Source organism: Lytechinus variegatus, chromosome 3 (assembly GCF_018143015.1).
Source record: "Lytechinus variegatus isolate NC3 chromosome 3, Lvar_3.0, whole genome shotgun sequence".
In the NCBI taxonomy this organism is placed as follows: Eukaryota; Metazoa; Echinodermata; class Echinoidea; order Temnopleuroida; family Toxopneustidae; genus Lytechinus; species Lytechinus variegatus.
The window spans coordinates 38,878,968-38,904,867 of NC_054742.1; the positions used below are offsets into that span (position 1 = coordinate 38,878,968).

General features: G+C 34.7%; 2 long non-coding RNA genes across 2 annotated transcripts in view; one reads left to right on the plus strand and one right to left on the minus strand.

The window, feature by feature from the left end:
• Positions 1-293: 293 nt before the first annotated feature.
• Positions 294-25,900, minus strand: part of LOC121410976 — a 39,746-nt gene continuing 14,139 nt past the window's right edge. Inside the window, exon 3 of the long non-coding RNA XR_005969405.1 lies at positions 294-1,965. This is a non-coding gene — a long non-coding RNA (uncharacterized LOC121410976). The remainder of the gene's footprint in view (positions 1,966-25,900) is intronic.
• Positions 8,949-19,051, plus strand: LOC121410977. The gene is made up of 3 exons (XR_005969406.1): positions 8,949-11,064; positions 11,136-11,138; positions 11,283-19,051. It is a non-coding gene; the product is annotated as an uncharacterized LOC121410977 (long non-coding RNA).

Sequence of the window (25,900 nt, forward strand, 5' to 3'; positions counted from 1 at the left end):
ACATTTGCTCCAGGCTATATTATTCTTTGTCTAAGATATTGGGTTAGGGTAAGAATTGCAATAAGGTTTCATGTCAAGTTTATGGCTAGGTTTTGGATGGGGTATAGTGTTAAATCAAGGGTTGAAGTTGGTCATTCCATTCGTGTGTAGAATTAACAGAGGAACAATTGTCACTGTCCAGAGCAAATGTCATGGAACCGGAAAGTTAACTACAAATTATTAAATAATAATTTGATAAATATGTAATTATTTAATAATGATTAAATTATAGAATAAAATTGTCTGTTATATAATAACTATTTCTCAATTGGACCATTCTAACAGTAATCATGCCTGCATTTTTTATTGCTTTTATTATTTTTCTTAATTTAAGACAACCATCTACTGAACACACCATCTTAATAAAACAGATTTAATGAGGCATGGTCAACTGCTACTTTATACAAGCAATAGGGGAATGTGAGATGTGTCCTGAATATGAATCAAGATGAGCCCAACCATCCCTTTCTCTCAACGACTCTGCTCTGCCCCTGCCTAGTGGCGTAAGGCAGGAGTGTAGCCGTCACACAAAGGGGTTGTCATGCAATAGGTTTTCACTGATGGCCGATCAATACATTGCCTGAAGTCATACAAAAGGCAAGGAGATTGACTTGATGGCGAAGATGAGCTGAGCCAGATTCAGAGAGGGATGACGAGCAGAGAGGTTTTTCTGACAAATGCTCAAACAGAATAGTACGCAGAATATGGAGCCAGTCCATAAAATGTTTCCACTTTCATTGCTTTTTTCACATTTCTGGATAGGGCATCAAATTTGCTGCTCAGGCACAATTTCAGAACCAAGCCTTCAAAAATTTAATTTAATCACAACCTGCTTCCAGTTGAACAGTATGCTTGTATACATTGCAGGTTATCTCAACATTGATGTTCTGATAGCCTGCAATGTCTCGTTATTAGTACCAAAATGAAAATTAATCATAAAACTGAATGAATATAAAGATGATAAACAAATACTGATAATAAAAATTTGTATCTATATGTTGCCTTATTCAGAACCAAAGCACTATGGTAAAATTAATTGTTCACCCTGATTTACTACATATCAAAATGAATGCAAGGAAATGTGTACAATTATTTTGGGGACTTCTGACAATCTCATAATGAACCAGAAATTACTTCCTCTTTCTGCTGCAAATGCAACCATTCCATTGAACTCATCAAAATTGAATATTGATGACACTAATCCATTTCGCTACTCTATTTTCCATAGATATGACTGATGGGAGGGAAACGTGTCCAATGCATGCAGAGAAAAAACATATTTGAATTTCATTATACTGCCAAATTACAAGATAGCAAGGGTTTTTTACATAGCAACAGAACAAAGCCTCATTCAGACATGACACACCAAATAAACACAAATCTAAGCAACATTTTTTTTAACCACAGGCAGTTAAAAGCATATGGTGTCAACTAATAATAAAACAGGTTTCAATTATCTGTCATCTGGCAACAAAGAAGTGGTGGACAAATCAAATTCTAAAAGAGTTGCCTGGACATGGAGAAACTTGTTGCATGGTGACATTTTTGACATCGTTGTGATGTCATGGCCTGGGTACGATATATATATCTACACTGTAAACAACCATTCACAAAATATCTCTGAAGTTCTGAACACTTTAGTATTAGCTGACATCTTTGCTGTGGTTTTATTTCGCTAATTTCTAGAGAATATGCAATACTGCTGACATTTAAAATATTGCCATTTTAAGACAAAATATTTCTTTCTATATAACAACTCAAAATATTCAGAATACCTGGTAAATAAAAAAATTGTGACAATATCCCCACACTAAAAGTCTTACTAAAATATTGACTTGTATGACTTGCTGAGAGTTCATGTGGTGTGTCGGTTCAAGGCTTTACAAGACATTCCAAGTTCATAGATGGGAATAATGCAATCAGGACCTGAAATGAAAACAGGCAGAATACTGGAAAATTAGGGTTAAGCAATCAAGCAGACTGCTGAAAGCTGGAATATTAAGGAATTTCTCGAATCCGAATACAGCAATCTGTGGGAGAGAAAGAGAGTGAAGGAAAGAGAAGAAAAGAGGAGATAAACAGAGACAAAGAGAGAAAGAAAAGGATTGGAGGCAGTGAGGCTGGATCTAATGAGTCTAATCTCATTAGCAGGATGCTTCTTCAGCGTCAGCTTAATCGCCTTGATAAAATGAGAAGAAGTCATTCTTTATGTAGGTGGTTCTCCATCAGCCTGATATTGTTCATTCTTCAGATTTTAGCCCGATCAGGACAAGACAAGACTGGTCTACTCTAGAGTTACAAGAATTCCCATCACCCATTGACCATCCTGAATAGGGGAATTTCACATTTAAGCTTTTTTAATGTTACCATGGTATGCAGCATGCTGCCATGCACACTTTGGGCTCCTTGCTCAAATAGCCAGGACAGCATGAATTAAATTTGAGTGCGCATTCACTTGCAGGTTATCCAGAGCAGAGCACAATTTCGAATCAACTCAAGATTTTAGTATTGAGATGAATCAAAAGAAAATCTCCACTAATCGTATGTTCATTTCAAATACTATTATTTATCATTACATATTTATCAAGGTAATTTGCCGCATAATTTGAAAATTAGGGCTGATGTAGAATGGCCAAAGGTCCCCTTTCACACTTGAAATAGCATCTTTCAGGCTCACTCTCTTTTGATCTGGACGAGAGAGATCTAAGAAATGCTATGTCATGAAGATTATCATGAATAATATACTGGTTTGGGAAGTGACAGGTATATGGTAGAGATACTTTCTATAGGTATCAATGAGAGAGAATGAAGCACAGCCTTAGCAGGATGACAAGTTATAAAAAAATAATTTTTGAGGTTTTAAACAATGAATTACAAAAAATATTAGCTCTTAAACTTTGGTGGAGCGGGAGGGTTCTATGATGATGATAATTTTCACATACATAATCTACGCAAATAAAAGAGAATGTTTACTTGATTCTGAAATTTTTCATGCATTGAAATACTGGTCCAAATCTATCAACAAGATATGTAACAAAGAAATTTAGACAGGGTGCCTGCTACATAGAGTTGAAATTGGATATAACTTTTTAAAAAATTAAATTTTCTACCAAAAAATCCATGGCATCAGTTATATTCAGGCCAAGTAACCCCAGATGAATGATGAGTTCATACTTCATTCTTTGACATATTTTATACGTTTCTGCATTTTGAATGGCGTCACATAACCACATCTGCTTTGTGCATTTCATTTAAGGCTGTACCATCTATAGATGAAAAATATGCAGGATCGTAATCCCGTGTGGACGAGAGACATGCATTGTGATGGGGGAGCCCTTTCTCAGCTTCAATCTACTAGCTGAGTTACAAATGCAATATGCATTCTGATTACTTGCAATTATTAGCCTAACCTTCTCCGATCCCACTCGAAGTATTTCAAGCTGAAAATTAATTCTTGGGTGTGAAATACAGGTTACTGACTTCCTGACAGAAAGTCCGCAGCAGTCTTGTCACGTAGGAGGAAAGAGAAAGAAAGAGAGAGAGATTAGTAGGATGAGATATATGGTTTGAAACATGAACATCATGATAAATGTTCATCTATCACTTTATCTGTGGCACGTTTTTTCTTACCCTCTATGTGCCTCTAAACTTTACAAAGTGAATTAATGCACAACATTGTGATGAATTTGCTGCATTTTGAGAGTGCCTATGTGCCAGATTGAGAATATCATTTTATGGATTTATGTAAAATGAGAGCAAACTGACATTTAATCCCTGCATTTTTTGATATACATGTAAATCAATTCATGATTCAGATTAAGTTTTAATGATTGTAAGTCTTTGGGATTCCATCAAAAAACAGTTGGCATCCTATAAAAGACTTATATTTTATGACATCAGTATAATGAGCTGGAAAAGAAGACATAAATTTCATTGAGTAAACTAGCATACTTTGTGTATTAGGGGAAATACTAAATAGGGACTCACAGTGAATTTACCCCCGATAAACCCAACCCCCCAAAATATAGATAAGAACCTCTGAAATTCATGTAGGGCCCAATATAAACTGTAAAACAATCAAGCCATTTGGGATGGTAATCTCTAAAAGTAACCTCTGGGGGAAAAAACCTTGTGTAGCATATTACTGACAGAGTCATACTTTGTATTAAAGACAATGTTTTATTTTCTGACATGGAACACTCTTGATTAATGTATACTAAAATCACCTATCAAAACATGTTTTGGTTCTGTGAAAATTTTACAACAGAAATTGCAAAAACAACATTACTGTCGAAAAAAAGCAATGGCATCAAAATTATATACTTAAAAAAAACAATTGTATCAAACTTATATACTTGTTTAAACATTTATTCTATGTTTTGAAGTGGAATGAGGCTGATAATGAAGAATCTTTAGGCAAATTTCTTCAAATTCCCTGATTACTTCAATTGCTACCTCAAGTAAGCAAGCAAGTATACCACAATTGAATGTCTAAAGATTTGATTACTGGTAATGAATGACGAAATAGAAAACATAACACTTAACAAAAGTTATTCTAACTTGACGTACATCTCAGAAGTGAAAACTGGGAAGTTCATGCCGAGTTAGCACAGAAGTTTTCACATATAATTACGAAGCAAAAAATTCAAGTATAATCATCAATGAGATGTTTTTTTTTTCACATTTCAATATTCTTGAAGTTGGATCTATAAAGAAAAAATTTAGAAAGCAAGGATTCGTGTTGAATGAGAATGAAAATTTGACAATCTATCAAACGGAACATGCAAGTTGTAGATTAATATGACAGGAGTCAAGGGATTACAGTATTTAAACTCACTGATCCTAGTATAATTCAGGATGGGGCATATGGAAAATGTGTGTTGTACTGAAATATAATAAGGTTCTCAACTCAAAATATGATATTGAACTATAAAAAATGAGAATAGGTGAAGTGACACACATTTCAGTCACACTCAAATAAGTGTCAGATAATATTGAAATCAACTGAGATAAAGATAACAGATTTTTTTTTCAAAGTTAATTGTGAATTGATATTTGCTACTTTAATATGGAAATAGGGTCTAAGATTCCCTATCCAAAATCATTTCTATTGATCAACACTCTAAGAATGTGTAAACTGTTGGTTAGTCTTCTCATTCTAGATCTAATTGCTGCATCTACAATTTCAACAGAATGGAGTATATAGTCAATGGATTGGTAAGAATGCACTGATAGTTGGTTAAAGCAAAATGTGTTAAATGAAAATAAATGATAGGATCATACCCATCTACAAGATTGGTTAGAGAATTTCTGAGAGCGTAAAGGTTATCATTCAAAATTTGCGTACTGAATTCTTGATATCATGCCATGTTTATCATCAGTAGATATGAAAACAGTCAATGTCAGCAAACAAACCACCCATGTAAGCATTTCTGTATATAAATCTGAAACCCAGCAATATACAATGGGTTCATATGTACTGGCATTACACAACCAAGTCCATGCATACGAATTGGCACTTTTTACAGTAATCCGATTAAATCCCAAATGCCTGGTGTCTTTGGTGAGTTCAGTAGTGGATGTGCCATCATGCGGGTCAGAATTATACTATTCCCTGTCCAGCTAGGCATTTTTAATAGGCTGGCCAACCATCTCTGTCCTCTGCAGGAAGTGGTTTTTGTCCCAAGGCATTTCGCAGGATAACATGATATTCCTCACACACTTCAATCCTTGTTTGTATTGTTAAGCAATCTTGGGATATTGCCCAAGGGACAGGGAGGAAGGCAGTTTATTAGGTACGTGTACATGGAAAATTTAGATTTAAAGGCAGGAAATCAAGTGCTGCATGCATAGTCAGATTTTGAGACAAGGCAACACTGCCCCGCATCAGGTGAAAGGGAAAAGAATAATTTGAATTATGGTCAGAATAGGAAAACGATGCATGAAACGAATATCAAAATCAATAAAGTTACACATTTGATATTTACTCAATTCAGCTCTTTTTCTTTAACAAATACTCCGAAATAAATAGAGTAAAATTCACAGAGCAAAATGCTGAAAATTTCATCACAAACAGATAACAGATCACAAAGTTGAATATTTTAACATATAATGCATTATTTCGGTGAAACAGTTCTAGCCATGTCTTAATGAATATTCATTAGGTGGGACCGTGGGCTGATGTCATATCCCAACTTTCCCTTTTCTTATGTTGTTACATGAAATCATAATTGCTTCATTTTTCCATAAATGTGTTAATGATTTGTCTCCATTTTGATTAAATAATTTGCAGCAAAAAATGACTTAATGCACTTTATCAGTTTTCCTTAGTAGAAAATTTTTGAATAAACCTAATTTTATATTATAGAATACAAAAGAATAAGAATACAAAAGAATAAGAGGGGATATGACATCATCAGCCCACCTAATGAATATTCATGAAAAAATGCCAACAACTGTTTTACTGGAATAATGCAAATCTTTATCAATCTTTATTTTCAGCATTTTGGTCATTTAATTTTACTATATTTATTGAGATAAGATATCTTCAGCCCAGAGTATCCCTTAACAAAAGTAGATGTGGAGATCATGAAATTCTGTAATGTCTTATGGATACAATTGATTCATCTAAAGTTAAAATGTAAATTCACCTAAATTACTGCATACATTTTGTCCAATACAGACATGTAAATAAACTTATGATTGGTCCTGCAATGAATATCTGTACAATATTACAAAGAATTCTTTGCAGGGATACTATTTTGCTTCTTGTTTTTTTTTATGCATGAAAAACCTGTAACATTTTTAGATAAAGAAATGTGACTATGAGCAAAGGGCTTATTGAACCACATTTGCCATCTACATTCAATAGAGGCATGGATCATTTGCTAGTGTGAGAGACAGAATATAATATGAATTGTGTGGGAGGCAGGACAATGTGAGCTGCATAATCTAAGGCAGACAGGGGGAAAAACCCGTTGAGGTAAGAAATCCAGTCATTTCAAGAAAATTGCACGATAATGCAGGTAATGAGGCAAGGATTTTCGATATTGAGATTATTATGAGAAGATGAAAAATTCCCCCAGTATTGAAACCCTTCAATAGCTTCCTACAAAAACACAAAGGATAATACTTTCAAGAAGTGACTTTGATATTTTAGTTTAATTTTGCTTCATTCATTCAGAATAGTAACAATGCAGTGACTTTTTTTATAGAAGCTTTATACATGCAGGTGTGCCAATGACAATTGAATTAATGGGGGAGGGGGACTTTGGATACCCCCCCCCCCAAAAAAAAAAGTAAAAAAAGTTTTAAAAAAGTATAAAAAAAAGGAAAATAAATAAATTTAAAAAATTGAATAAATAAATTATTTGATACAAAAAATCAAAGGTATTAAGGAAATTATAGAATTACATATAATCTAAATGCTTTCAGCCAACACACATGGTGATAAAACAATAAGATTTGTAACAGTTCTAATTACAAATGAAAATGAGATGGGGTTGAACGCAATACTTAAATTCTGAAACACATACAGACTTATTACAGAGACCACGTAATCTACAGTATGAGCAGCATAATTTAGCCATCCAAATGCAGTTTTGTAAAATTTTAACATTCCAATTGCATCCACAGAGTGATTAGATTGCTATACGTCTCTTGCTGCATATCAAACACTCTCCAACGCCCCCAAACCATCATGCTTCCAAAAAATTATACAGGCAACAGGCGATCAGTTTCATGGCAATGACTATGTAGACCCCACAGATCGCTGGTAGCTCCGCCAGCCTCTCCATCTAATGGGCCTTAGCTACCCAAGGGATGTGTTTAGATCAAATTTTGTTACTTTCTCTTCAAAGATTTGGCCAGACTGAGAGACGACCCGTGACTTCTCTCACGGGATGCATTTTCACCCATAATAAAATAATCTCAAAACTTGATCATTTGGCTCATAGCTGGGAGGATTCAGGCAAATTTTAGTTATCTGCAATATTCTGTTGGTTTTCTGCAAGATCTTCATTTCTTAATAAATTCAAAATAACAAGGTAGATGAAAATTGCTTAGTTAAAGGAGAATGAAACCTTTGGAACAAAATAGTTTGTGTGAAAACAGAAAAATCAAAGAAACAGACCAACGAAAACTTGAGAAAAATCAGACAAATAATGAGAAAGTTATGAGCATTTGAATATTGCGATCCCTAATGTTTTGGAGATCCTCCCATTGGCAATGTGACAACGATGTGTGATGTCACTTGTGAACAACTCTCCCATTACTTTAGTATATATTTCACTAATACTGCCTCTTTTATCACATCTATCAGTAGATCATGTCTTCTTTCTATAGAGCATGTAATACAGATTTTTATAGAATACATCATGGATGAAGAGTTTGTATCAGCATAAGAAAAGGCAAAAATAAACATTTTGGGGGTATTTTATAGTCGATCAAAGGGAAAGTTGTTAACATGTGGCATCACACATCCTTGTCGCATTGCCAATGTGAGGATCTCCATAGCATTAGTGATTGCAATATTCAAATGCTCATAACTTTCTCATTATTTGTCAGATTTTTCTGAAACTTTCTTTGTTCCTATTCTTTGATTTTTCTGTTTCGACACAAGCCAACTTGTTCCAATAGTTTAAATTCTCTTTAACATCACACGGAAATAAATGCTATTTATTCATTCTTATTAGATACCAATAAATGAGAGAAATTTTTGAGTTATTTTCTATCGATTTCTATCATTCACCAGTCTGAACAGAATAATCAGTGTATATGAGATCAAAGAACGTATGCTAATTGGTAGGAAGCTTAGGTTCTGAAGCACACCAGCATCCCATTTGTACTCTAGACATTAAATGTTTTTTGGAGGAGAAGATTTGGACTAATAATGTCATAACAAGCTATTAACATGCATGAGCAATGCAGAAAGACTGCAATGGCCAATGGCTTAAAAGAGATAATAAGGGCAATAAAAGAACAATGCATATATGAGAATGCTTGAGACACAAGAGGGTCTTTTTCTTCATCTCAAGTTCCATGAGCGATTGTTGTGGATTATGCATGATAAGGTTGTCTCTTCAGCCAACGTCAGTCCTCAACTCACATGCATTAATTCATGTCTTCTTATTTTTACTGGCTGGACATGAATTTCACTCTTGCATGAGCAAGTATTCATGTGAAGCTTTTTTTTCTCCATTTTTTTTTCTCAAATTTTTCCTTTCTCCTCATTTTACCCTGCTTCTCATTGTTCCCAGTTGTGTTATTGAGTGGTTCTAATATTTTCATTTATTTTTTTGCTTGATATACATAAAATACCTTCATCTACCGATTGTTGTGCAACCAATGAATCCTAATAACAAGTATTCATCATATTATTCATATTCTATCATCTGTCTGTTTTTTTTTTATTGTTATGGAGAACAAAAAACTACACTTTTCAACCTCAGAATAATTTCTCGCAAGAAGCTTTTTAACAGTGTCCCTGCAAGGCCTTAATTCAAACATTCATTCTTCCTCAAGAGCATCATTCTTTTATTTGTTCCATTCTCTCACCATATTCCGATGGCAGAAAAGACAGTATTCCTATTTTTCTCCCTTGTAATCTCTCAAAGGCACGGGAAAGAAAAAATATGTACATATAGCTTAACATTCTCATATTTCGGATTGCTTTGAGAATCCCATTCAAATGTTTCATGCTGAAAGTTGAGTGGACGGGGGAAAAGGGAGTTGAAAAATTACATTCTCTTGGACTGAGAATGCAATAATGTATTATAATGCAAAATACGATTAATCACCACATTCTTTTGTGGGGAAATTGCTGGGGTTTTCCCTAGCAATATTCAGCAATATTGTGGCAGATTCTGGTTATCAAATCAACATCTTAATATAGCTTTTTAAATATTAATAGGTATTTCTCATGGTAGAATATTTAGCTATGATATTTATAAAACCTCCTTTCTAAAGAGTAAAAAATAACCAAGGGACGTAATTTTTTAGTTAAAGCCCCTGCAGCCCTTACATCTTTTTTTCTTAAAATTACCATGTAAAAGGTCAGAATTGATGTTATCATTAAATCCTCAAACTTTTGATAGATTAAGACTAATAAAATGCAGTGTTTATTACAAAAAATTGTGCAGATTTGCAATACAAATTGAGTGAGATGTGCAGTGATGTATTAGCAACCATTTAATTTGGTGTAAGAGCATTCTGAGAGCACAGCTACATAATATATAGAGAAATGATATAATAACCATAAACCTTTGATTATTAATCTGACAGAAGTCAAAATGGATTTTTAAAAATGAGAGAGAAATAAAATGGGAAAGGGTGAGAAAAAGAGTGCATGAGAGATAGAATACAGGCCAAATTAGAATAAATCATTTAAAAGGGATTAAAAAGCCCATTAAAAAAAGAATGATGAAATCACATAAATATCATTTATGGTTCTTTCCCATATTCGTCATTATATAATTTATAAACTGTTGGGCATTTTCAATCAAAATTTCAATTTTCCTTTTTTCCTTTTTTCTTATGATTGGCTGAGAAGAATTATTACTATGGTGATTGTCAAATAAAACAGGACTTGACAGATTAAATGTGTGACAATTCCTTCCACTAAACACTCCACATATCTATATAATCAGTATTGTATAAAGAGAAAGATTTTGTGGTTTTGATGGTATAAGGTGGAGGCTTCGATGATTACCATACTTTAATAATCATGAGAACCATTACAGTGAAATCCAAGTGATTTGTTCTTAAGACTTTTATACCCCTTTCAGTAACTCGCTGGCTCGGGCCAGGCCCAGGCTATGTCGTAAAATTTTGAGTTTATGAAAATAGCCCGCGCCAGGCCCGGGCTATTTTGGTGCTGCTTTTATCAGCACCAGGCCAGCGCCAGGCCCGCACCAGGCGCCGACCAAAGAGTTTATGAACGATAGCAGCACCAGGCCCTGGCCAAAGTTCCTCGCACGGTCAAAGGTCACACAATTCTGGCCGTGCCTCCGCATCGGCGGATCGCGTGTACTTGTACTGATAGCGATCGATACCACTGGGCGGAAATACGTGCGCTGCGTTTTTTAATAGCAGACTAGTTAGTACAATTTCATAAAAAGTTAGCCATAACTTTAATGTTGCATCATTTTTTCTACTTTAAAAGTGAACTGTGCTGCCGATATATGCATTAGCGCACGCTATTGATCGCTAACTCGGCTCATCAAATTTACCGCGCGAATATTCAGCGAATACAGAGCACTTCCGCTCTGTATATGGCGTGTTCAGTTACCATGACAGTTTGCCCTTACGTGCCCGAGTTTTTGAATGGGTGATCGTAAAAGTGGCGCGGCTCTGCTATAGTTACTGAAAGCAATTTTTATCGCTTGGTGCGGATTATTTTAGCGCGGGCCTGGTGCGGACCAAAAAATCATGAGTTGCTGAAAGGGGTATCAGGTTACTCCTGCATTAATGGGAGAGGGGGGAGTTAAAAACCAAAATTTATCAGCACATAATAGATTGCTGAACATCAATTAATAATTTGTTACCTTGCTTCTTCAAGAGAAGAGTAAATGCAGCAGAACAACATTTGCAAGTATAAGTACTTCCCAGATATCATATGGGGGGGACATCAAGATGAAAGAGATTTATTTTGTTTGTGGCTTTCGTTTGTGACTCTTGCATGTGCAAAACTGTGCACTTGCCTCAATAATATACATGTAATTGTTTTTTGTTTGACTTCTGAAGTGCGCAGATTCACAATTTCTTGAGGTTAGGATAATCATTTTCACATTATCTTCATCTTATCTTGCTCTCATTTAAAAAGCCATTTATATCACTTCACCTTTTTAGCAGCTGCTGCTGACATTGTCATAATTGTATCTCAGTAATTATTATTTCCCAATTTTAACACAAAAGCTGAAAAGGAACCAGATGTCCTTTTGCTTATAATTTTGGAATAATTGCACTATAAAAAAGAGCATAATTCTAAGAAATCCCAGTTTAAACTGCAGATTATTCTACTTTAAGTATACTCGAATCCAAAGTATTTTTTTTCTTCAGGCTTTCTCTTTCATATTGTGCATTTCCATGTGTAAAGGTTGGTTTGATGACAAATTGAATGATTTCATATTCACAATGATATACATGTAGTTCAGACACTTCATCTGTGAACTATTACCCGAAAAATTCATTTCTAAAGCCAATCTATCAAAAACAAGTTATTTAATTAAAACAAAAAAATCAACTTTCGATCAAGACTTCTTTGAATACTTTGAATTACAATGTTCCAGCACAGAAAATTTCTTCACCCATAATGACTTACGACAGAAAATCAAACATTACATCCTTTACTCTGCACTTATTGCAATTCAAGAGACAGAATCAACTGTTTAATATCATATAACACTGGAGCTGCCTTTCAAAAAGGCAGACAGAACAAATAAGCAAGGAACAACACTAACATCATCATGTGACACTCAGTTTCTCTTGCTCTCTCTCTCCTCATACTCACCCTCATCATCCCTCATCTGTCAATCTCACTTTCTCTCTCTCCCTCCATCAGCCACACTTTCTCTCTGCATCTATACCCTTTTCTCTAGAACTACTACCTACTCTCATTTTTTTTTATCAAATCCACCTTTGCCATCCTTATTATAACTTATTGTATAAAATCCATCCAAAATTTGGGGTAATTACTTTACTTTGTTCCTGTATTTTGTGAATCTCTTCAAACTGATGGTGCAAAATGTGTGGATGATATAAAAAAAAAAATTCTGATTAAAAAAAAAAAACAACAGAATGGAACTATTTACGTTTTCTTTTTGGTATGAAATCACTTCTAAAGCATGTAATGGATGGGGAAATTGTTGAAATAATCATTGTTTGTAGTTTACCACTATATTCAATTACTTAATTTGTAAGAGAAGTGTTCAAATGTTTTCTCTCTCCTTCCGGTTGCCATCATGCTTCTCACGAAGCCATGCATCTAATTGCCAAGGTGGTACACATGTCAGAATTATGAACATCACATGTCCTACAAACAGAAGAACATGATAAACTCTCCTAAACAGGGTCCATGACACAAGTCACCTCAATTAAAGATTGTATTTCCTATGGGATGCATGCATGTTATTTATTATGACAGATTCTATACACCTATTTACATACTTACTTGCTTATTCATAAATCACTATTCACTCTCTCACATACTGCTGCATCATCAAAACTACAATACACGAACTGCAAACCTTCCGCCTTGGTAGAAAGAACCATGTCCTTATTGTAATCAGCATTGTCTCTGTTATGTTGGCATTTCCATTTGTCGTGTAAACACCTACTCAGTCATGTAAAGGTCAAGATTATACACCATGATAAAGATATATTAACAGCCGTCACTAGTTTTACTTCTCATTCAATTTTGTTATCATCAATCATAAATGTCATGAATTTATTTCTTAGAAATAAATCATCACAAATTAGGAATTCAAGCAGAGTGCATTATCATCTTTATCATGATATAGTTTTGTTGACTGTTTTTCTTCATTTCAACAGATAATTCTGAAATGTTAAAGAGACAGGTGACATACACATATGTAGCTTAAACCAAACCCTAATTCCAACCCTTTGTATTAGTATCTTTGTAATCATAATAAATTCCCTTGTTATGAACAAATGTAAGATTTAAAAAGGGAAAATATTTCGGCCACTTCATCAAAGATAATAAGATCCATATGCAAAGATATTTTGCATAATCAATGGTAATTCATGAATACTTTCACGACTTGATTTTTGGAAACATTTAAAAAATAAAAATATCATGTTCCTCGAAATTAAATGAGCAAGAGCTATCACTTTTGAATAAAAATATGCTGCATACTATTCATATTAAAATGAGAATGAAAATTACAATATCTGCATAATGGCAACAATAATCTTCATAAGATATGAACATAATTTCCTGGAAAGTTCTAACTTGCAAAAACTTCATCTTTTCAAATGTATCCATCATGAACTATGTCACAGGATCTATGTCTATCATACATAGGGTAAAAAAATTAACTCTTCAAATTGGCAAGAAAAATCCACATAGGATATAACTTTTTTTAATTAGAAAGTTATATGTGAGAGTCATCAACTATTATCTCTACAAGAACATTTGACAATGTTACTATGCAAATTGGGTATGGCATAATGTTTGAAATTCAAGTGCAAGAGCTTTTCATTATCAACTGCACCCATGTATGCCACAGAATTAATTCTTGGCTACACCGATCTTCATGAGATATGAACATTATTTTCATGGAAAGTCAAATGTGCGAGAGTGGTTACCCTGGCGATGGTATTCCTCTTGGGATATGCCACAGCGACTGTGCAGGTGCGTCCAACTACCAGCTTATTCCACAGTTTAAGTTAGTGATTGATCTCTCTTTCATCTAACTATTTATCACAACTCTAATACATCAAATGGTGCATATGATTATAACATGTGATAGGGACATGGCGATTTGCTGAAGAATGATCATCTTAGTTAACATCATCTCTTTTATTTACACTGTAGGTACCTTATAAATGCAGAACTGTTTACTCTTATAGATAGAAATTGACAGGTGATGATGTCTAACTTTCATATCAAACAATAATTGAATAATTGAAAGCTCTTTACCCCCTTCATGTTTAGGTCTACTCATGTAAGAATAAACTCACCCTTAATCATTGAATAAATGCTAAGATATCCCACAAACCAAATGACATGATAAGGCCTCTTTGTATAGCAGACTGAAGTATGGCGGAGTTTTTTTTTTTTGCTGCCAAACCCTGTTAAGTTCCTAATATTTCCTACATGTATAAACCCCAATGCCAATTATAGGTCCTGCTTGACTTCAAGATATTTTCTTAACTGCCATTGATGATGGTATATTGCAGATGGATGCTACTGTCAGGGGCATTCCTTTGATCTATAATTGGGCATCCATTAGTAAAGATGGAATTAATCATCAGATCGTGCCTGCACACAGATCTTAGGCTTTCCTAATATGATCTACAGGTTAACAAAAGCGCATCTTGACTGGGACTAGTTGTTTACCATAACCCAAATATATTGGTAGATCCTTGGCATGGTGGCTCAATGGAAGAGCACCCACCTCATGAACAGGAGGTCATTGGTTTGATCCCCGGCCTAGTCATACCAAAGACTTATAAAAATGGGACCTTCTGCCTTCCTGCTAGGCGCTCAGCAATCAGATTACATTGATCAGAAAGCGTTGTTCATAATCCCAATGCAGCTTCAATCAAAATCCAGCCAAATTGCTCAAAATGGGATAACCATCCTTTCAGGAAAAATAACCCAAACGACATGTTTCTTGTTCCTGTCTCATGCAATAAACAAATAAGGAAACCCCATGCAGGAATTTCTCCTGAGTGGCTAGAGTAATTGAAGTAGATTTGAAAGATGGGTGGTGACAGCCCCAAGTTTGCAATTGGCAGAGAAAATAAACTCCAAATTGTATCGGAACAGAGATCAATGGCCGTTCAAAGGCAAAGTGAAATCTGGTGATGGATAATCAGTGTCGCGGCTGCAGCCAAGATTACTTATCTCCTGTTTATAAAATGCATCCCGGCCCTGGTTATGGGGTAAAAGGCAGCACATTTGCCGGGGGCGATATGACATGATGAGAAGAGTTAATCCTTGAACAAACCTCCTCAACGTTTCGTGGCCATCATTATCAGGTACCTTTTAAAATCCTTGACCCAGTTAAACTGGCAGCATGGGCAACGTGGTAGCAGATCTGCTGTATCAGGATGCACACGATTGACTCCTTAGTCCTATGCTTCAGTGCATCCTAATCATTTAATTTTATCAATCACTGCTCAACACTTTAATATCTACATCTATCCTTGATTGCAAAGGATAAAAACTGAAATCATAAGAGTATTTTATTTGTAAGAGGATTGTGTGTTTGGTTCTTTCCTTGAATGAAGTACATAAAAATTTGTGAATACCTGTGAAAGAGACATCTAAAGATGATGCAGAAAATTTATAATATTACAAGTTCATACGAGTTTTATATTTTTGTAGGACAGTGAGTCTTAAAGAATCAATCTTCTGTAATTGCTAATTCCAGAAAGTCAAAATTAAAGTTGCTTTTCACCATAAAGACATGATCACAAATCACCTATTTCATAAATATTCCCTTCCCACATTTGATATCAAGGTGATATAAATTATTTTCGTATAGAATATTACTTGTTGCCCATGGTAGACCTTTTTAAACAATTCCTAATTCCTGTATAGATATTTAGTTGACAAGTCATCTTGTTGAGAATAACCATAACAAAGACACTGGGATATCATGCAGATGAAAAGTTAGCAGGCAAGATATATGGCTGCTAATTGGAGATGCAACCAATAAGCAAATCCAAAATCTAAAATGAATGCGTGTGGGGCCGCCGTAATCTAGTGGTTAAGACTGTTGTCTTTCAATCTGAGAGACATGGGTTCAATTCCAAGCCATGGTGTGTTTCCCTTCAGCAAGAAATTTACCCACATTGTGCTGCTCTCAACCCAGGAGAGGTAAATGGGTACTGGAAGGAAGCAATTCCTAAAAAACTGTGAGCACCGGAATCGGTAAACTAGCATAGCTGGGAGCATCAAACAAGATGGATATGTGCACTATACAAATCCTAAATTATTACTATATTTTTATTTATTATCGAAGAACGATTGATTCTTGGAGTAAGCATTTAATACCTATTACTGACATTTTTATGTATATCACGTAGCATGATTATCTTTTTAAAAAGACCTAGTACATTGAATTATACAGCAGTTCTCAGAAATGGAGCAGTGCATAAGAAGAACCTGTAAATATCAATTAACATAATGATAATCATGATCATTATTGTATATTTTTGTACAGCTCATACATGTACTACATGACTGCCAATTTACTAATTACATACAATGATCAAATTCATGTACATGCAGCGGAGAGCACATGCTCTTTAAAAGCTCTCAAGTGTATTTAAATGAATGGTTGGTGATGCAAAATATCATTTCATTATCATCATGCAGGGGTTTGAGTTTCAAAGGAGTGTCGGGGGCTACATTTTTGGGGACAAATACTTAGAAATGTTAAAACAGGATATTCTGATGGCAACACAGGCAGTTTTATAGAAATCATTAAAGGAATACTTAGCCTACTGTCTAAGTTTTTTTGAAGTGTTTATTGCTATATCACATGAATGCCTGGTCCTAGGACTGCTACGCTACTGATGAATATAATGTAGGCATGTTCCAATGATTGTAATTTGTAATTTTACATGAAAATCTATCTGAGTCAGGATCCCCCAAATAAAAACTCCATATTTTTTCTTTATTCTATAAAAATATTTCTTTAGCATGGAATGGGCTGAATTTGTTTTTCTTTGCAAAATTAATAACAGGCAATCACATTTTCGATAATAGAAAATTTTCACCAAGAATGGGCACTAGTTAACTTCAAATTATGCAGAATTCAAATTTTCACAAAGAATCAACAGATGGAATAACAAAAAAAAATTACTTAATCTGTGTATGATTAACATGTTGCAATATCATTCAATAGCTTTACCACAGCTAAAACATAATTTGAATAAGTTTACTGTTCCAACCTGCACTTTGGCAATTCTACCCTTCATAAAACTTTTGATGAGAGTATTCAACCTTTATAGACTGTACAGGAGTACACATCTGTAAGAATTTTGAAGTATGGATGTTTTTACATCCTTGATTATCTTTTTATGAATTTTACAGTGACCAGGGTAAGGCCATATGTCAGACCTCATTTTCAAAGTGAAAGACTTAATGCAGTGTAGCCCTTCATAGATCAATTAGTTTGATCAATTGAAGTTTCTTAGATTAAATGTAAGTATTAAAGGTCCAATCCCAAAAATATATATTTCCAAATGTCAGGTTTACAAGCCGTAAACAATGTTTCCCCGGCAATGGAAACACCTCATAATGATGATATTAATGCTTTACACATCACCCATAATTGGATGGACAGAGCAGACTGTTTCTTCTGAAGCATCATGCCCTCTCCTGGGCTTTACCCATAAATAACAAATTTGCAGAACGGGACCCGCGGGACCGTTGCAGGAGATGGCCCATGAATAGGCGATGAGCCACCTGCCTCTCACCACAACACTACATTCAATTTGGGCTTCTCACCGCGACCAATCACAGGTACAAGGAACTCACTTAAAGGAATCGGCAGTCACGAATTATCAATTTGCATGGCAGAGTTTGATCGATCATTGTCTGAGCTTTTTGCTACTAACATTAGAAAATGATCTCAGCTTGAGAATATCAAATGGCACTGGTCTGACTCATGATGGTTTAACTCATGCTCAGCATAAACTGTGATAGCCATTTCTCTTTCATACTAAAAAATTACATCTTAGACAAGCATTGGAATATGAAATATGAAATGAAGAAATTTCAGTCAATATATCAATATAATCAATTAGGAAATAACAAACATAGCTGATATTTTTTTTAAATCCCATATTCTCTATCATAATCACGGCTAAAGTGTACAGAAAGAGACAAAGGGAACATCCAGTGCTGCTGCGCATATCTTTTAACTTTATCTTCTAATTGCCCGGAGCAGTATCCTGCAAATGGATTTAATATTTCAAAAGGCACTGGTAATATCCATCTTGCTTGATGTGAAATGGAATTTGGAGCAATGTACTGTCTCTACTCAAGTATGCTGATATGATGTATTGAATTAACGTTGCTCTTCATGACACAAGCTGATTTTCCTTTTCAAGCTAAATAATGTTTCGCTTACATGTAATCTTTATCTTCCATGATTTTCCATCATCCAAGATTACCATTTGCTTTTGAAGGAGCAAGTTCTTTCAAGCGGAGGGTCTTGGGCTTTCATTACAACCATCTACATTGTGCTGCACTTAACCCATGGGAGGTAAATGGATACCTGTCAGAATTAATTCTTTGAATGAGCTGAAGCGTGGGGAAATACATGTAGTTGATATGCAGTGAATCCTCTGGAAAATGTTGTAAAGCTAGCTAATATCATCGATATTGATTTGAGAAGATAAAAAATCAATGTCAATTTTTTTATCCATTTCATACTTTTATCTCCCTTTTTTATTTCCTGTCAAAATCATTCCAACTTCTAAAATATATGACTTTGCATAAGACCTTTGGAGTATAATCTACAATATTTTGGGAATGATATGACATTAAACCCAAATGAACTCCTTCATCTGAATTATGACTCAAATAAAGAGAAGACATTGCTTGACATTTTGGCAATTGCAATTATGGAATCTACAAACAGAAAGAATTCAATAGTTTGAAGCAATGATGAAACACTAGCAGCCATCATCCCTGCCATTATAATTACTAAGTAAATGACTGCTTTAAGTGAAAATCCATCTGATTTTAACATCAAGACCGATGAAGGCTATTTTTCACACGTTTCTTTCTCATGCACAATAATGCTTTTAAAGCCATTTCATATGGGAGGGCTGTAATTCCGACTGACACACAATGCGTCATGCACTGCTCTGAATAACATCCACCATATGAAGGGTGTTCAAGCCTGGCGTGTTGGCGGAATTCAAGGGTTCCTGTTAAGATTTCATGTTTGAGAGTATAGCATCAGCCCTGCTTCACTGGCCTTGTCAAACATTATCAAGGTAGAAGATTAGTTCTTCTCCTTCAACGACTGTGTATTTCCTATGTCTGTGACCAAAGAACTGTAACTAAAAGCCCTTTGACTGACTGGTCGGATTGGGCAGCAGTTGCTACATGTTATCCTACAATAAAACATGTGCATCTCCAAGCAAATGAGTTCATTTGGAGGATGAATCTTAGAACTAATGCTGACAACAACCACAATATGAATAAACAAAATCTTAAAAATCACAGAAAAATATATAAAATTATTAATATTTGGAAACATTTTTCACCACCAAATTCAATTTCTAAGAATGTGCTATGAGCACCGATAGGGTTGCCCGTTAACAAAGTGTAGATGCACACAGCCTATCAATTTTAATAACTCATACACTACAAATTAGATATCTACATTAATCAATGCATTAAAATGATCAATTTAGCATTTTTGCGAAATCTTCTGTAATGTTGGCATGCATCCAAATAACATCTACAAGTTACACCTTACAGGAATCGCATGCTACATGCACAGATTTTTCTTTTTCTTGCATGTGTTCAGATTTTGTCATAAATATCAGATTATCAGGACCCACTGGGAGGCAGTTTTCAGAACTGAAGTGGCTTCCCTGGGTAAATATACCTATGGGTCATTCCATAAAGGTCGGACGTACATTCGGACACATTTAAGAGCTGTATCTCCTTTGATTTGATAGCAGTGTTTTATTTTTTTTTGTATATCATAACACGTGACCTAGGTTATCATGACACCATGACAGGAATAGGCTGCAATATGAAGAATAGAAAATATGGGCAAAAATGTGAGGGGTCGGACGTACATCAGACGAAAGCAGGTTTTATGCTTTTAGAGTTCATGTCAAAATCTCTGTGATTTTTGTGATGCAGGTACTAAAATTCTAATATGAGCTCTTAGCTAAAGGATGAATCTTAAAAGAAATGAAACAAAGAAATTGATAGGCATTGCCTTGTTTTAGTTACAGGCTGATCTATTTGGGGTCGGACGTACACTTTGAAGGGGTCGGACGTACATTGTGCAAAATATTTGCACACTGTACGTCCGACCCCCTTTGAAGATCAGTTACACAAAACATAGGCATTCTAAACTGGATTTTTTTACTATACATATTGTTTGGTTAGTTGTCTTTCACATAAGACAGAATTAACAAATGAATCTGACGCTGGTGAAGAGTTATGCTTGATTAAAGTTGATATGCATTCAGACAGTGTACGTCCGACCCCCATACCGATTTTTCTCACAGTCAAGCAAGATGCTCCTCATATCTATTACAAATGAGTCAGTGGGTTTAAACTGTTTCCATTTTGATATCTACATTTTTAGATCACATCAATAATGAAACAACTTAACTATTCACACAATGCAGGATATTGTTTACTGTTAAACTTCAAGCAAAATGTATCTTTTTTTAATGGTTTGCAAAAGACATGACAAAGAATTTCTTCAACATTAAAAAACTTGTCCTGTTACAAACTTTGTTTGAACAAGGTAGGTTATGAACCATGAGTCTTCCCTGATGTTGCAATCAACAAAACATGCAATATGACCTTTTTGACCCCTAGATGACCTTTGATCACTCCATCCTCAAGAACACATGTAATTTTTCCCACTGATTGTTTTGTTCCAAATTTGGGCAAAATTAATGCAGAAATATATCATTTGACATTTTTACACCTAGATGACATTTGACCTCTCCATCCTCTTTAATTTAAAAATAAATATGTGGTACTACCCACTGATAATTTGTTCCAAGTTTGAATACATTTGAATACAATACACATAAAAAAACTACTGGTATCGAAAGTTAACTTTTGACCCCTAGAAAGCTTGAACAATTGACCTTGAAATAAAAAAATTAGCAAAAGTGACCTTTTGACCCCTAAATAACCTTAGAAATTATCATCTTCAGCAACCAAAAAATTGTATTACCCACTGATTTTGTTTCAAGTTTGAACAATATTGATACAAAAAAAAAAAAAGATTTAAACAAAATCTGTCAAAAAATGACTGAATAGCCTCTTATCTTTTGACCTTTTGACCCCTAGATGACCTTTGACCTCATCAACACACACATGGTATCAACCAAGGATCATTTGTACCAAGTTTGAACAAGGTTGATGCAGAAATAAAGAAATGAGAACAAGTCAAAATTAAAAGAATAACCCTTCACATTTTCATAACTTACACCCCTATAGGCAAAAGTAGAATAGTCTAGACATCCATGTATCATTGTAGCAAATGGGCAGATCTATTTCCCATAGAGGGGCAATTGCTGTACCTGAGATAGAGGGAAGTGGCAATTTCTTCTTTTATATGGAACTTCTTTGTTTATTAAATTTCTCATGTATTTGTAGGTTTTTTATTTTGATTTTCTTTTTTAATTTCCTGCAGGCTATTATTCAGTCATAATTAACACTAAATTCATTAAGTTATGTGATAATTTGAGATGAAGGAAGGCAGTTTCCATTGAATATGCACACAAAACACAAATAAATCACCATTTCTTGAAGATGATATCATCTAAAAATCTACATATTGTAAAAAATGTGTGGTATTCTTTGTGAAATTGGTCTCAAAACTTGTGCAAGACTTCAATGAAAAAAACCAACAAAACTATACAGCCTTATCAAGGTGTGTTAAAGAACTATCACACAAAATATTAAAGATGGAGGTGAATTTTGCCCCCAGTATTTGTTGGGTAAAAAAAATCCAAAAAAGGCCATTTTAAACTAGATTGAAATTGAAATTTGTATTCAATTTTTAAAGATTGATAAAAGTAAAAGATGTTATGATATTAAACTTTTGCAAAAAACATCTCAGCAGTGAAAGATAACTTCATAACTAAAAAGTTTTAAATGGGTCGGACGTACAGGGGGTCGGACGTACAAAAAAGTTGTACGTCCGACCCCCACTTAACTTGAAATCCTGGACTAGTGGTGAGCTACCTTCTGGTGTATATATTAAACAAACCAAGCTTGCTTTCCATCTAACTTTGGGAAAATTTATCTGCTTTTGTTTTGCTTGTAAGAAAAAAAGTGGTTGTGAAAGGGGGTCGGACGTACATTTGAAAGTGCCTGCTTTTAATATATTTGGTATAAAAAAATAGAAGAAAAATAGAAAAAACCTAACTTATTTTTTAGAAACCTGACATAATAACAACTTGGACAACATTCAACTTTGATCATTTCAAAGCTTTTAAAAAAAGGTTTAAAACTTGTTGCAAACTTGACCTTTTAAAATAAGGAACATTTTAGTTTGTTGCTATGGTGACTTCAATGTCTTACCAAAATGAAACGATACATTGTTTGAAATTATTTCTTTCAGATTTATACATTTCAGTGTCTTAGCTTTCAAGTGATACCTAATTTGTTCTGTTTGTAGGATTTTGAAATTTTGACCAAAAGGTTTACTATTTTATGGAACTGCCCCTATATCATTATTATTATTATTACCTATATTTAGTACACAGCTGCAGTTGCGGGGGCTTTAAGAAGCAATTAATACACCAGAACTTCAACAATAATGTTTTTCATCCATCTTCATGTGATCATGTGATACTATCTAAGTTTGTGACGGCAAAGAACAAGACTTGTTTATGTTACTTTCACCTGTTTTTCTTTCCCTCCCTTCCCAGAGTACCCACTCCTTGTTTCTCTTGTAAGACCAGTAGATTAAATTTTTAATTTCAATCCATACTACTAGGGCTTTCTATGATAGAATGTTTTCAAATCATTATCTCGCAGTAAAAAGTAAAAAAATATAGCATTTATGGTATGCACATGTCATCTTTTAAAAGAATAAAGCATGGACTTTCAAATGTTAAAGATTTATTAGTAGGCCATAAGTACAATCCCTCATGTTGGACTTTATTTGGAGATTAAAAACAAATCATTATTGATTTGAAAATTAATATACACTGTATATAATCTATTATTTGCACTTCCAGTGTATATTTAGATTTAATTTCATTTCAGTTAAAAACAACAAAACCTGATATGTTTCCAAATGGGAATTTCATTTTTGAAACATAAGCCTGCACTTTTTCAGTAAAACATTTTGATTGACACTGTATGAATTATCATCTCTCTTCTATCAACAAATTGATATACCTTCAATCAGTGCCATTTTCTGATTAGTTTTGGTGCCATGTACCACCATCCTCCAATCTTCAATGCTGTTGGAACAGAAGGTGCTTTCACACCCACCAGATATGAAATTTAATTGGTATTTGGCTAATGTGAAAGTACTTGTTTAATCCTCAAAGAGTAGTTATCAAATAATAAGAATTAATTCCAAGAGATTTTGCAGAAATCTCTTCAAGATCAGAGCGTATTTTAAGCATAGAAACAACCTACATGTATTTCTATGCAAGGCAAGAAGAATGCACATCTTACGCTCTAAATATTAATATGAAAAATCTTGCATCGTTTGCCAAAGCAGCAATCTGCACTTTGCCACTCTCTACCCAGGAATCCAGATTGGTTACGGTACCTGGTAGGATGCAAAAGCAGTTGTACATGTACAGTGTACATTGGAAACTTGAATGCTCCCCAGTTATTAGGAAGATACATGTACATCTTACAACTACCCAAACATATTGGGTTGAGACAGGTTTAAATGAGGAAAACAATTGGGATATCTTGAGGCCTGAACAAATTTTGGTAATACACAGTAAATTAAGGCGGTTTCCTGATTGGGTGGGTGTGAATGGGCCTATTGAGATAATATGCAAGGCTGACCTAGTATTGGTATATAACTCAGGGGATCTCAATGCATTACACACCTGAGTGGAAGGGTTAATCGAAGCTTGGCTAACCAATGAAGGTGGGTACTCTCGGCTCCCCTAATACTATCGCGGTACGCCCGCTTTTCACGCTACCCCAATATTGACACACTCATTTCTGATTCCAGTAGCCTCGCCTTTGTGACATAAACCCAAAGGAATAGGTTGTAACAGTAACACGAGAGTAGAAAGTGGGGGAGAGGTTTCTATGAAGAAAACAGATGATGACACTTGCACGAGTATATTGTAGCTAAAAGAGCCTATTGCTATCAGCGTGGGTAACATTTGATAGTATGTGCAGCATGCATTATTAGTGTGGGTTACATTTGATAGTATGAACATGTACATGCAGAGTAGGTGGTTGGAATGTGATCAACAATTTAATGATCACTGATCCAACCAACAGAAAATAATTAAATGCAGTTTTTCAATTCATTTTCAAAGAAAGATTTTTTTTATTGGGGGGGGGAGGGGGGAACTGTCAAAAACGTGTCAGTTAATTATTACACTGCACATTTTCTTTCTAATTGTCAAGAAATCCTCCTAACCAAATACTTGTTTCTTGAAAATGAGTCGAGATATGAATGCATTCATCAGAAATATTTTAGAGTAATTTCAAACACAATGTATGGATGTGATATAAACAGTATTTGTGCGTGTGTGTTTCATTGCTAGGTATATGTATTTAACTCTTTTTTTATGATGAATTTCACACATTAATATTTAGCTTCATCAATGAAAATAAAAAAATCTGTCCCTTAAAACTATGTTATCACAATCAGCATCATAATCAATATGTCATATTTTCTCTCAACAAAAATTACTTCACATCTTCTTTAGATAGCTGAAGTTTTATCAATAGGGCCATCTGCACCATCCCGAGTTTTCAAATTAGCGCGCTATTTCTGATCTGGCAAATTATCCCGATCTGAACTATCTCGAGATTATTTGCAATGCAGACGCAATTATTGCACTACTTTGTAGGATTAATCTCGAGAATGCAATCCCAAGTCAACTTGGGATTATTTGAAAAATAGCGCGCTAATTCGTAGGTACAGACGCACTCGGGATTATTTATACACGGCAATGAATCGATGCCTCGCTCGAGCAGGAATTGCTCTTCTTGCGATGGTGGAGAGGGGGTTTCTTGAATCTCGAGATTAATCGCGAAGAAGGCCGATCGGGCTAAAATCTTGAGATTGGGCAAACTCGGGATGGTGCAGCATCGCCAAATGGTGAGTTAAAGAAAAGTTTACACAATAACACAAGAAAAAGTATCCTTCTTACAATACAGCACTCATATGTATCGAAATAACAAGCCTTTACCATTTTTTCTGCAACCTTTTGAGGGAATTCTCAT